Raw genomic sequence first — 14044 nt, 5'->3', positions numbered from 1 at the left:
CCTCCATCTCTCAAGTCTCATTTATTTCACTAAGTGAGTTTTTTGGCTTTTCTTGGATTTGCATGCTCTCCACTTCTCTTCTTATATCTCTTGAGTTAGGCTCAGTCTGCATATCTCTACTATCCTCTCTTCTCATCCTGATGATGGATCATTTAGTATGATCCAAAATGTTGATGATAAAAAAATCACACACAATCAAATCCAGAAAACTTCTTATTTACAAATGGATTGTGGAAATGATGATGTTAATATTAACTTCTATAAATATTTCTATTATTATCTTATGATATCTTTATATCTCTCTATATGATTATTATTTATATTTTTAAAATAAATTAATAACAATAGTACCATTAGTATTTTTATTATTATTATAATATTAATGCAAAATTCTCACATATGAATACTATAAAATAAAACTCTAATAATACTAGCATAGTATTATATAATTGTATCAATATTCTCCATATAATACTATTAGACATTATTTATAAATATAAAATAAGAATAAATATCTATTAAGTATATAGTAGTAATATAAAGAAAAATGATAATTATAATATGTATTATCTTTATTTTATTATTTAAATAATATATTACAAAAATTTAAAAAAGCATACCCTGTCATTGAAAATGACTGGAATGGTGTGAAATACGTAATTAGAGCTGGGGCCATTTAGGCAGGCATCAAACACTTTATTGGTCAAATCATTTACTGTTGATACAGTCACATAGTTTAAAATCGCTCCTTTGAAACTAATTACATGGTCGTCAATGTCTATCCTGAAGTATTTGAGGTTCTCCTTCTCATATAGGGAACGCCTATGGCGTAAAATTGGTCTCTCTAAGCATTGTCACATATATAGGTTCAACTACTTGCTTTAGTAATTCATGGTCAGCAAGTACAGTACAGTTTGCTTTAATAATATTTGTTGCGAAATAAATATTAGTTCTGGGTAGTAGTACAGTTTGCCGTATAGATGAAAACAATGGGTATTACGATGGGTTTTCTCTTTCTGTCCGTGCAGGGCAAGAAGAAAACCATGGGCCTTCGCTACTTCTTGTCGGCAACGGCTACCCAGGGAGTTATTTCGACTCCCTGGATGCGTCCACTCTGCCCCTCCCCATACCATCCGCCCATCATGCCATCCATCGGTGATCTGACAACTCCTGGTGCGGTTCGGTTGCCGATGACAACCCAGTCGAATTACAAAAGAAAACTATCAGTGCAGGTGGGTAAGAAAGAAGGCAAAGAAAGAATGGCACCAGGAGTTGTCAGATCACCGATGGATGGCATGATGGGCGGATGGTATGGGGAGGGGCAGAATGGACGCATCCAGGGAGTCGAAATAACTCCCTGGGTAGCCGTTGCCCTTCTTATCGAGGCCTTCTCCAGTTTCTTTCACTGATTGGAAGCTTGGAATTCAGGAGAAATACTGAAACGCACGGTGCTGATATTCATACTCTTCGACTTTATGAAAGTTAGTATAAAAGGTTTCTATTGTCATCCCTATATGAAAATTAGTAGAAATGTATTACGAATCAAGCATGAGTTCAGCTATGCTTGTTAAGATCAGCATTCTAAGAGATGGTTGTAGGCGGAGTTATAGATGCTTGTTATTGTCATTTGCTCAGAATGTTGATGAATCCCCTCTTTGCACATGCATAAACGGTATCTAGGGCTACCCTTGATTCTTATCTAACCTTTTGGCTGACCAAAGGATTGATGAAGTGAGATTCGATCGGACATACGGATGCAGAGAAGGAGAAATACGGGTCCAGGTATTTCAGTTTTGGTCTTTGGAATTTGTGTGCAACGTCTCTCTTTTGTTTTTTTTATTTTGTTTTGTTTGAAATCGGTGTAATTACATTTTAGGTTTTCTAAAAAATTGCAATGACTGGGTAAAAAGTAATCCAAATTTAGGTTGGTTTAGGACTCTCTAAATTTTAATAGACAAAAGGTTCTGGTACAAACTGTGCCTTTTATTATTCCACGAGTGCTTGCAAAAATATCCCCAATTTTTAAGAAAGCAATCCATTTTAAAATAATGCGTACTTCTTCAATGCAAAGCATATTATACAATTCATATGGTTAATGTCTTACATGTAAAGAATCTGCGAAATATTTCCTTACTTTCCTGTAAATTTCATTCCAATAGCATTCTTAATTTATTTATTAAAAAAAAATTATTTTATTTATTCAAGTAGCTAAAAATCTTTAATGTTTAATGTATATAGATGCATTTAATAAATTAATTTTGGAGAACATTGTTGAAAGGTCTCACCCTTTCTATTAGACCTTTCAACTATTTTGAAATTTTTTTCAGATTATTTATTTTAGATTTTTGTACTTACATACATTTGAAGACACCTCAAGAGTGAACTTGATTTAATGCTAAAACAATAATTGAATTTTGTTCAAATCGCAGGATCTTTAGACTATGTTGTTTAAATATTAGAAAGGTTCTCCATTACTAGCATTGTACATAACGTGTCATGGTGAATATTGCTAAGTTGAGCATCTACACTTTTATATTACTTACCATACCCTCCATGGTATATGTCCATAACTCGAAAATTGGAAATATTTCCATACTTGAATTCAATTTTTTTCATGCATTTCTTTGAAACAAGCCTTGGTTTACGTGCTCTGACTCTATATGTAATGTTTGTAATTTCTTGTTTGGATCTTTGTATTTATTTGTATGTTATGTCAATACAAACATGATATATCTTGAAATGGTCATTTTGATCATTCCTTCAAGAGTCTCATGTTCATTGATGTCTTCCATTTGACCCAAGGGTCACGTTGGCCACTATCCATTATCTTCAACAGTCCCTCAGACACAATGTGTTTGAAAACCATAGTCAAAGTACTGCTTGACAGTTGCATGATCTGAAGCAGCAGGCCTGCTAGAGTTTGATTTATCACAGAAAGAGACGAATAGCCAAGAATACAGATATTTTCATGACCGTACATGCAATATGAGTTCTACATATGCATGCAATATGTAGAATTTGCATCCAAAGTAATCATTATCGTTATGAGCTATAAACTCTGTTCTACCTTATAATCATTTAACACTTCAAATTTTATAGATTCAAATTAGGCACATTATGGATTGAAATTGAATTTGATATTTCAATCAACCTCAACCTACTGTCAAAGATTAAGACTCGGTTTGGAAGCATCTATTCTCGTATTTGTAATTTGATTGATCGATTGATTACAGACAAATGTGTTTCTAATTTACAGTCTGACCTTTAAAAAAATCCCTTTGGTAATGAGATCTTCTGTGAGGGTTCTGCGCTGGGAGTATGGAAAGGATGCCGAGACTAGAACCCAACACCACAAGTCTGCCATTGTCATCTAGGAGAACTCTAAAGATTTATAAAAAATATATGTTTTATAAATTGTATTATGGTAGGTGTAAGATAAGTTTTATTATAATAAAATGAGGTCATTTCCATTAAAAATTTAAAACTAAAAATAATTATTTGTACATCTTTAATTCACACTACTTTTAGCAACATGTTCTGAAATTGAACTAAGCAACATTTCTTGATAATTCAATCAACATTATGAAAATTAAAAACATTGAAAGTGGAGCATGTTTTATAGCTACTTTCTCATATGTTGTATAATAATTTTTTAAGATGTCACTTTTTGATTCAATCAACCATGTCTAACTCTATATTTGATTTAGTTATTTTCTTATTTTAAAATTATCAAAATGGATGGTTGACTTGTTAAAAATAAATAAAAAGATAAAAGGAAAAAACTCTTTTTCTATTTCTTAAGATAACCCTCTTTTAAACATTTCATAGAGGGTGGTCATGATTATGTTATTTTATTAAACTAGCAATTGCACCCCAATAAGGTGCAACTATTACACCAATGTGAAGATACACCCTAGTAATGTATCAAAAGGGGGATTTTTTTTGGAGTCATTATAATTAAATTTCAAAGAACAATTGACTCAATGAATCTTACGAGGTCATTAGTTCCATGCATTGGTCATATAGAATTTATGTTAGGATTGATCTTTTCAAAGAGGTTGTTTGTGATTGTGTTGTTTTATTAAACTAGTAATTGCATCCTAACATTACCCTAGCGAAGGGGGAAGTTTTTTTTTGGAGTAATTTTAATTGAATGTAAGAGAACAATTATTACTCATGTAGAATCAATATTAATGTTATTTTTCTTTATGCCATTAAAATAATAATAAAATGATACATATATTCCTCAAAGAGTGGATGGTTCATCTAATCTATTCATATGAAAATGTTGTTTATAACTCCTATGACCTTTTTATTGTGGAATAATTCATTTTCATTTTATACTATGAACTAAACATTTTCCTTCATTGAAGTATATTGGATTCTTTCTGAGATAATTACATTCTCATATAAAAATCAACAAAAATGATAATCACTAATTATTACTAATTTTATAACCAATATGTATATTTTACAAAACATTTGATCATATATATTATTGTCATTCTTATTTTATGCTATAAACAAACTTCAATTGCTATCAAAACATATCATCTTTTAGGAGCACCAGTTAAGGTGATTTGTTGTCATATTCTCTTATTACCTTGTATGAAGATCATTTTACTATCATAATCCCACTCTTACTTATTAATATGTTTTTTTTTTCATTATTATATTATTTGGAGTCATATTATTATATAATATTATATTTAAAAAATTATTTGTTCATTGATTGATTAATTAATTTTAGTTTTGATGAAGTGTGGGACATGCAAGTCAACTCATCCCCAAAATTGTATGTTTTCAAACAATGTCCTCAATGAAAGCTTTCTTTGTAATGATAACATATAAAGTATACACTTGGATTCCATAAGACATTAGATATGTGTTACATTTTAATGTGCTAAAAAGATGAAACATACCCAAAATAAACAGATGAATATATGAGGATATGAAGTAGTTACACTAATGCATGAAGACACAAAGCATACACATGATAAATGTTTTATTCAAATTCCTCCTTATGATTTTAATGTAAATATTTTTGGCTTGGTTTGTCCAAACACAAAAATGCAATGTACACCTTTCCTTCCTTAGCGACCAACACTGCAATCTCTTTTGTAGTGAGATCCTTTGTTATTGATTAATCTAAGACCAAGAGTAGAATGTACCCCTTTTGTCTTAGTGATCATACTTACATGGTTGTTTAGTGTGACCCTTTAGGTTCATTTATTGAAGGCCAAGAGCCTAATGTGTGTGTAATAAGAAGCAATAGTCCTTGTATGATGAATATATAATTTCATAACTTGTATTTCATATTTCAATATTTCCTTTTGGTGAAGAACCTCTTACCTTTCTTCCTTTTAAGAATATAAAGATATTGTATATTCTTTGGTTCTTCCCTTTAGTAACTCACTATCATCTTTTGAATAATTCTATGTTTGTCCCTTGAGTCCTCCCAATAATGTATATTCTAACAACTTATTCTGTGTAACCCTTTCATGTTGATGTTTTGCCCACAAAATATTATAGAGTAAATAATAAAGATTAAAAAAAAGATCAAATGATGCAAGGCTTTTATCTCGGGAAAACCCTTATACTTGAAGGGTAAAACCCAACCACACTAGGATTTTTTTCATTATTGATAATAAAATGTTTTTTCTTGATAGAAAATATGAAAAGCATTGAGATACTCTTCATTACACAAATGAAGGTATTTTTCAATTTCAAAAAATAAACTTCTTTATATTTCTATATGCATGTCTTTCCACATGATGCATGACACATGTTTCTTTATTTAATATTATCTCAAAAATTATCATAAAAGTCTTCTTCAATAGGTTATGACCATAACGGTTATAACAATCATATTTCTATTCCATAAAATCAAAGATAAAGATCTATATTGCAACTACTATGTTCAACACTCCCTCTTAACAAGAGATAGATCTTTAGTATAGGAGTCACACATGGTTAGAACCAAAAAATGTCAATGATAAATTTTCATCATAGAGATTCTAATAGAAAAATGTGTTATCTCAATATAACATGATTTATCATAGTAACATAAAATAGTGTCACACATGAATTTTCCCATGCCTCATTGTAGAGGGTAGAACACAGGCTTTCACCTCAAACTTCTCCCAAAGAAGAATGTATTTTCATCATGCCTCGACATTGAGGGTGGATTTAAGGGCTTTCACCTCGAACTTCTTGCAAAGAAGAATGCATTTTCATCATGCCTTAGCACATAGTGTGGATCATATGACTTTCACTTCAAACTTCTCCTAGAGAGCAATGCAATTCTACTATGCCTCAACACAGAGGGTGGAACAAAAAGAGATTTCACTTCAAACCTCTCTCCCACAAAAGATCTCATTAATAGCTAAGATTCTCTCTTAATAGAGACTCCCTCTCAGCAAGGGAAAACTTTGTTTGCCATAACAAGATATCTAATATATTCTTCCTTTGAAGTGGAAACTATGTATCATCAAAGCAACATCGTTATCTCATTATTTCTTATTGCATCATATAACCGAGAGAGATATTAACAACTCACAAAATCAACTATATTAGAGATCAATCAAAATAACTTATAATCAATAATTGTAGAATATGTATCTCTATGTTGGTGCCAAACCAAGGTTTACAACTTCATAAAATTATCTCTTTAAATTGTACTTTCCTATTTACCACAAGATAACAACCTAAATTGCCCTCCCTTTGTTCAAAACTACCAGCAACAACATTTATACCATCAATATGAAATTCTTTAAAGTTGTCTTTTAAACAACCCAAACTTTATCTTGTAGCTACAAATTGACTCTACCTCTCGTATGCATGATCCATAAATGCACTATGACACCATCTAATAACACCAGAGATTATTGATGACACATGATATATCTTGAGCCATATATTGCTTTTTATTTTACATATTCACATTCTTATGTCGATACACCTATATAGATGATATTCTACATACAAGAAACTCTTCAAAATTGATTATGTTATGAATGAATAAAAAACCCTTAAATGAATGAGTGCCATACCCAAAAATAAGTGATACACCTAACTCATCTCCTTTTTCTTGACATGTTTGAGGATCTTGATAATTCACAACTTATTGCTAGTTGTATTGATGCCCTTGAAAACTTCACTATATTTTCCTTTCAAACCTTTCTCACCACTTCATAATCCTCCTCCTTACCCCATATCATGATAAGAGACTCGTAGTCCCAATAATCTTTTGGATGGATATGATAGAAAAGAGGCCTTAGTTATGACTCGACATCACCAAATTGATTTAACTATTTTGTGTGCTAGAATAACGATGTGCAAGATGACAGTAGAACTTGAGAAGTCATCAAATGTTAACAAATTCTAGTAATTATTGATAGAGGAGCTGGTTGAGGTCGACGAGGAAGTAAATAACTTTCTATGCACTTTGTTGGTTGTAGCCTCATATGCTCTCCTAATACTTCAAAGTATAATGCCTCCTCTTGAGATCCCAGTCAAACATGGCTATGGATTTTGTTCTTTATTTTCCCATTCTAGAAAATATTGGCAACATCCATGTGATCTTCACATTGAGTGGTATAGATAAATTGTAACCACTACAAAGATTTCAAAATATATTATAGGTGTCCAACAATGGATTATGATCATAAAACAACACAAGATATGCCCTTCCCTTGATGTTTCAATTGTAGATTAAAAAATCAACACCTAGGAAGAAATCACAGCATCCCTTGTTACAAATGTTGCTAATCAAACTAGTCACAACACATAAAATTAAAGCTTTTAGTTCTGTGAAGGCATTCAATCACATTGACTACCAAGGACCAATAAATGACACATGAATGATGCCCATCTTAGGAACACATCAAAGTAATTATTCCACCATCTTTGAGTGTGTTTACAATAATAATCCACACTTATTTTACTAAATATATAGAGAAACCAAGTTGAAGAAGAGCTCATGCCTAGAGTTAATCAACAGCATAAATGATTCAATGAGATAGTCCCAACTCATTCAGTGTGTGATGATAATAAATAATTATCAATACTTGTAGTACTTGGAATAAGAAAACCAAACAGAATAAAGAAAAAATATTTATCCCTCCTTCATAGTCCTATTGCCAAAGAAAAATGATCATTCCTCAATTGCATTCTTCATACGACATAGAAAAATAATAAAAAACATTACACTTGAATTTGATTATACAAAACAATAATGATGTTCACATGTCAAAAAATATCCCTTCATTTAGGAAACCTTTGGTTTTACCAAAGATATGAGACAACCTGAGTATGTGGTTTTGCATCAAATGGTCCAATATAATAATCCTTAACTAATATGGACATTCATGCAATATATCATACATGAACTTGTTATGTTGTTATCTAACTCAACCCTGATACCATATTAACATTTTGCTTATAAAATATTAGATAAAAATTAATAAAGAACAAAAATAGGAACAAAGGACACAATACTTCTATCTTGGGAGAAACCTTCCACTTGAAGGCTAAAACCTAGCCATGCCATAAAATATTTCTTTTATTAATAATTAAATCTTCCAGTATAATATTTTCACTTAATGTTATATATATCGCCATTCTAGGGACCTATTTGGTTGGTTCAAATGTGTTGAAAGGGGTCATAGGTTAACCTATGACTCCTTTTGACGAATTTCATGACAACATATGTTCGTAGAGGCCCTAGGACCAATAGGGATGTCGAAAGGGGTCATAGGTAAACCTATGACCGCTTTTGCTGCATTTGACGACAACATATGTCCCTAGGGTCCCCACAATCCCTAAGGACCAATTTGGTTGGTTTGAATGCGTCAAAAGAGGTATTTCATGACAACATATGTCTCTAGGGGCCCTACGATCCCTAGGGACCTATTTGGTTGGTTATAATGCGTTGAAAGGGGTCATAGGTTAACCTATGGCCCCTTTTAATGTATTTTATTACAACATATGTCCCTAGGGGCCCTAGAACCCCTAAGGACATATTTGGTTGATTTGAATGTGTCGAAAGGGGTCAAAGATTAATGTATGACCCCTTCTAATGCATTTCATGACAACATGACCATAGGGGCCCTAGGAACCCTAGGGACATTAAAAGGGGTCATAAGTTAACTATGAGCCCTTTTGACGCATTTCATGACATGTCCATTTGGTTGGTTCGAATGCGTCAAAAGGGTTCATAGGTTAACCTATGACCCCTTTTGACGCATTTCATAACAACATATGTCCCTAGGGGCCTTAGAATCCCTAAAGACATATTTGGTTGGTTTAAATTCATCAAAAGGGGTCATACAATAACCTATGACCCCTTTTGATGCATTTCCTTACAACATATGTCTCTAAGGGCCCTATGACCCCTACAAACCCATTTGGTTGGCTCGAATGTGTCGAAATGAGTTATAGGTTAACCTATGACCCCTTTTGACGCATTTCATGACAACATATGTCCCTAGGGGCCCTAGGACCCCTAGGGACCCATTTGGTTGGTTCAAATGTGTCGAAAGGGGTCATAGGTTAATCTATAACCCCTTTCGAACCATTTCATAACAACATATGTCCCTAGGAGCTCTAGGACCCTTAGGGACATCGAAAGGCGTCATAGGTTATAGGTTAACCTATGACCCCTTTCGACACATTTCATGACAATATATGTCCCTAAGGGACCTAGGACCCATAGGAACCCATTTGGTTGGTTCGAATGTGGCAGAAGGGGTCATAGGTTAACCTATGACCCCTTTCGATGCATTTCATAACAACATATGTCCCTAGGGGCCCTATGACCCCTACGGACCCATTTGGTTGGTTTGAATGCGTCGAAAGGTGTCACAGGTTAACCTATTAGCCCTTTCGATGTATTTCATTACAACATATGTCCCTAGGGGCCCTAGGAACCCTAGGAACATATTTGGTTGGTTTGAATCCGTCGAAAGGGGTCATAGGTTAACCTACGACCCTTTTCTTGCATTTCATGACAACATATGTCCCTAGGGGCCCTAGGACCCATAGGGAGCCATTTGGTTGGTTTGAATGCATCAAAAGGGGTCATACGATAACCTATGATCCATTTTGATGCATTTCATGACAACATATGTCTCTAGGGGCCCTAGGGCCCCTAGGGACCTATTTGGTTGGTTCGAATGTGTTGAAAAGTTAACTTATGTAACCTATGACCCCTTTTGATGCATTTCATGACAACGTATGTCCCTAGGGGCCCTATGACCCCTAGGGACCCATTTGGTTGGTTTGAATGTGTCGAAAGGTGTCATAGGTTAACCTATTAGCCCTTTCAATGTATTTCATTACAACATATGTCCCTAGGGGCCCTAGGAACCCTAGGGACATATTTGGTTGGTTTGAATGTGTCAAAAGGGATCATAGGTTAACCTATGACCCTTTTCTTGCATTTCATGACAACATATGTCCCTAGGGGCCCTAGGACCCATAGGGAGCCATTTGGTTGGTTTGAATGCATCAAAAGGGGTCATACGATAACCTATGATCCATTTTGATGCATTTCATGACAACATATGTCTCTAGGGGCCCTAGGGCCCATAGGGACCTATTTGGTTGGTTCGAATGTGTTGAAAGGTTAACTTATGACCTCTTTCGACACATTTCATCACAACATATGTCCCTAGGAACCGTAGGACCCCTAGGGACCCATTTGGTTGGTTCGAATGCATCAATGCATTTCATGACAACATATGTCTTGAGGGGCCCTAGGACCCCTAAAGACCTATTTGGTTGGTTTGAATGCATCAAAATGGGTCATACAATACCCTATGACCCCTTTCAACACATTTCATTACAACATATGTCTTTAGGGACCCTACGACACCTAGGGACCCATTTAGTTGGTTCAAATTCGTCAAAAGGGGTCATGGGTTAACCTATGACCCCTTTTGACGCATTTCATGACAACATATGTGCCTAGGACCCCTAGGGACTTATTTGGTTGATTCAAATGGTTTGACCTATGACCCCTTTTGACGCATTTCATGAAAACATATGTTCCTAGGGTCCCTAGGATCCATAGGGACCTATTTGGTTGGTTCAAATGTGTCCAAAGAGTCAATCTCAAAGCACAATTCCCACACTTGGAGGTTGTTTCCATTTTACATGAGGTCACTTGAGGGTCATACCTCAAGCAAGGGCGCATACTTTTGTGTCAACAATACCCATACTAAAAGCCTTAGGAATAAAAGCCTATGTGCCAAATCTCTGAAAGTAACATAATAATTGTAGGAGGGGGAAGAATCTCTCTTTAAACCACACTCATTATTCATATCCCCTTGAGAATTTGGAGGTGGTTAATATGGAATTGGTGGAATCATTGCATATTCTCTAGTGACCATATTCCATTAAACGTGTGCAAAAGGAAAAATATAGGCACCCTCTAGGGGGTGACATGATTGTATGAGATGAAGGGATATTAGATATGGGAAAATGTTTTTTTATTAAGAAAAATCCTTAGGCATATATTGCTTGACTATTTTCAATGTGCTAAGATTCCATGAAAACTTAAGGTGACTTGAAAAAATTGCTACAATGTACACATTATGAAGTCAAATTTTCCAAGACATGATTAACTATTACTAACACTTGAATTCCACAAGGTTTCTTTGTCCCTTTTATGACTATTTCAATGGATACATTTTCTTCCTATTTATGGTAAACTCAGTGTAGTCACTGCCATGAAATTCTTTTTTCTTTTCTTTTTCTTGTGTTACTTTTCCTACAGACTTTGAAGAGACCTTTCCTTATAAAAACATCACCAATGATGAGGCTTCTATTCTACAAGCTCCCTTGGATCCTTCAACTTCACAAGGAAGAAATAAGGCACCTACTAGTACACCTTACATGTCTGTATTAACCTCACAACTAAAGACCTTTCCATTGATTGAAAAGAACATTCATCAAATTATTAGTGCACTACCCAATACAATATCACATAATAATACTCCACATGCTATATCAATTGGTGTAGATATGAATTACTTAATCAATAGGAAAATATATCTTCATTCACCAATTTTTTCATAGCCTACTCTTCAATACACCCCATCATTTCTAGTATATTGAATACTTTCATTCCACTCATATCATCACCATATAATAACATACCTCCTACTACTATATGTTTATCACATATGATCAATCAAGCCTAATTTGGAGCAGGGACAAATAACATGCCATTGAGACACCACAATTCTCTGAGCTTAGCTCCAATATTTAACAAACCTAGAAGATATTTATAGGGAATGACACACAATGGTATGAATGGTTCTCTTTTGAGGAGATGTGCTCCTTTGACTTTGAAAAATCTATAATCATGGTGCCTTTTCCTGTAACTTTTGAGATACCCAATTTCAAAAAGTACTTGGAAGACAAATGTTTAGTCCAACATCTCAAAGAGTTCTATGTAGCATGTTAAGAGGTCACATACAATGAAAACTACTTGAAGTGCCTCTTTTCTAGGTGCCTAAATGACCCTTCCCTTGAATGGGTATGAATCTCCCTCATGGGTTCATGTCAAATTTCTTTGATATAGTAGATAATTTTATTCTGAAGTACTCATATAACATTGAATGCCAAACATCATTAAGTGACCTATGCAACACAAAAGAAATAAATGGATATTTTTTTTCTCATTTCTTACAAAGGAGTAGACACCTTCTAAATTGCATGCCTTAGAAGATACCATAATCAAACCTTATTGATGTTTCCATTGAAAAACTGTTATGTGAGATATCCTTCCAAATTATGTCATTTCCTAAAGACTTTGAAACCTTGGTTAAGAAAGGAAAAAACATAGAATATGGACTCTTGATTTTTTTACTATTAAACATTATACTTTCTCATCATTTGCAAATAATAACAACAATGAAAAGCCTAAGTTTTGGTCAAAGAAAAAGGCATTAAAAATGATGTAGTTATCAATGTTAAGCATGTTTAAATTGTCTAAGGTGCTAACAATAATCAAGGTAACCAAAATAAAAATGATCCCAATCAGAATCACCAAAAAAAAAAAACAATAGTTAGAAACAAAATAATCAAAATTAGAACAACAATCACAATCAAACTTATTTCTTTGTTGGTTGTGCATGAATAATTCTAGGAAAAATGTTGTCTCTAACTATTTTAAACCTTCCTGAAATGATAACATGTTGTGAGCTTCAACGGAGGTGCATAAGTATCAAAAATCCAAATACAAATTGTAGAGAGTATGTGCTAATGGGACCATTATTAGCATTTGTTCATTATGTGGAGGGATTGGTCATCAATTCCCCCATTTTCTTCTACTTCAGAAAGCTTGGGTTGCCTACTAACAGAGCAATGCAATGACATATGGTTGACCCACCAAAATTTTAGTGAGGCAGCGCCAAGTCTTCTTTGTTGAATGTTATTATGTATCTACCAATCTCATTGTTACAATAACTAGGTTTAGAGCATCTAGTATCGAACACTCTTCCCAAACCACTCTTCCAAAATACAAATGAATGTAAGAGATTATTTCAAATTGTCATCCACTATATGGACTAGTGCAGTCCTCCCAAATTTACTCCATGTCCACCAAGTTTTTTGTAAAATCCGATATGTGGTTGTGAGGAGACATTGTGTTGGTTTCATGCATGAAGTGACATGGGGAAGAGATGAAATATGATTTGAGGGCACCATTTTTTTATGTGCATAGAATGTACGTAAAGGATGCACTAAAGATGAAATGGATTCATGCAGCTAGGTGTATACATAAGTGAAAGAAAAAATATTAAAACATGGTGATACAATAAAGTGAAGAGATAAGGCATGCATATTGTTTTCTAGAATGCCATGCTAAAAACCTTGGGTATGCTATTTTCAAATAGAGGAAAGCATCTTGTATTTATCATTTACTACCACAACATAACCATGGGGTGATCACTCCTTACCTAGCTTAACTTCTCCCTAGCTCAAATTCGCCTTGAGAACACATCCACCTCTTCACGCATATATTCACATTTAGGGA

The 14044-nt window shown here is 34.0% G+C and overlaps 1 protein-coding gene across 3 annotated transcripts in view; it reads left to right on the top strand.

Moving 5' to 3' along the window:
* The first annotated feature begins 1259 nt into the window (after positions 1–1259).
* LOC149568773 (uncharacterized) overlaps positions 1260–14044 on the top strand; it is a 105809-nt gene continuing 93024 nt past the window's right edge. The window contains exons 1-2 of one of the 3 annotated variants that reach the window (XR_016362649.1): positions 1260–1481; positions 1722–1782. The gene's annotated coding sequence lies outside the window, so the exon portion shown is untranslated. Of the gene's footprint in view, positions 1783–14044 lie in introns of all 3 variants that reach the window. The other 2 variants (XM_089821664.1, XM_089821667.1) reach the window with 2 other exon arrangements.

This window comes from Cupressus sempervirens, chromosome 3 (assembly GCF_028749045.1).
Source record: "Cupressus sempervirens isolate cs-2001-9-10 chromosome 3, ASM2874904v1, whole genome shotgun sequence".
Classification (NCBI taxonomy): Eukaryota; Viridiplantae; Streptophyta; class Pinopsida; order Cupressales; family Cupressaceae; genus Cupressus; species Cupressus sempervirens.
The sequence above is the reverse complement of the archived record's forward strand: the minus strand, read 5'-3'. Positions and strand labels throughout refer to the sequence as shown.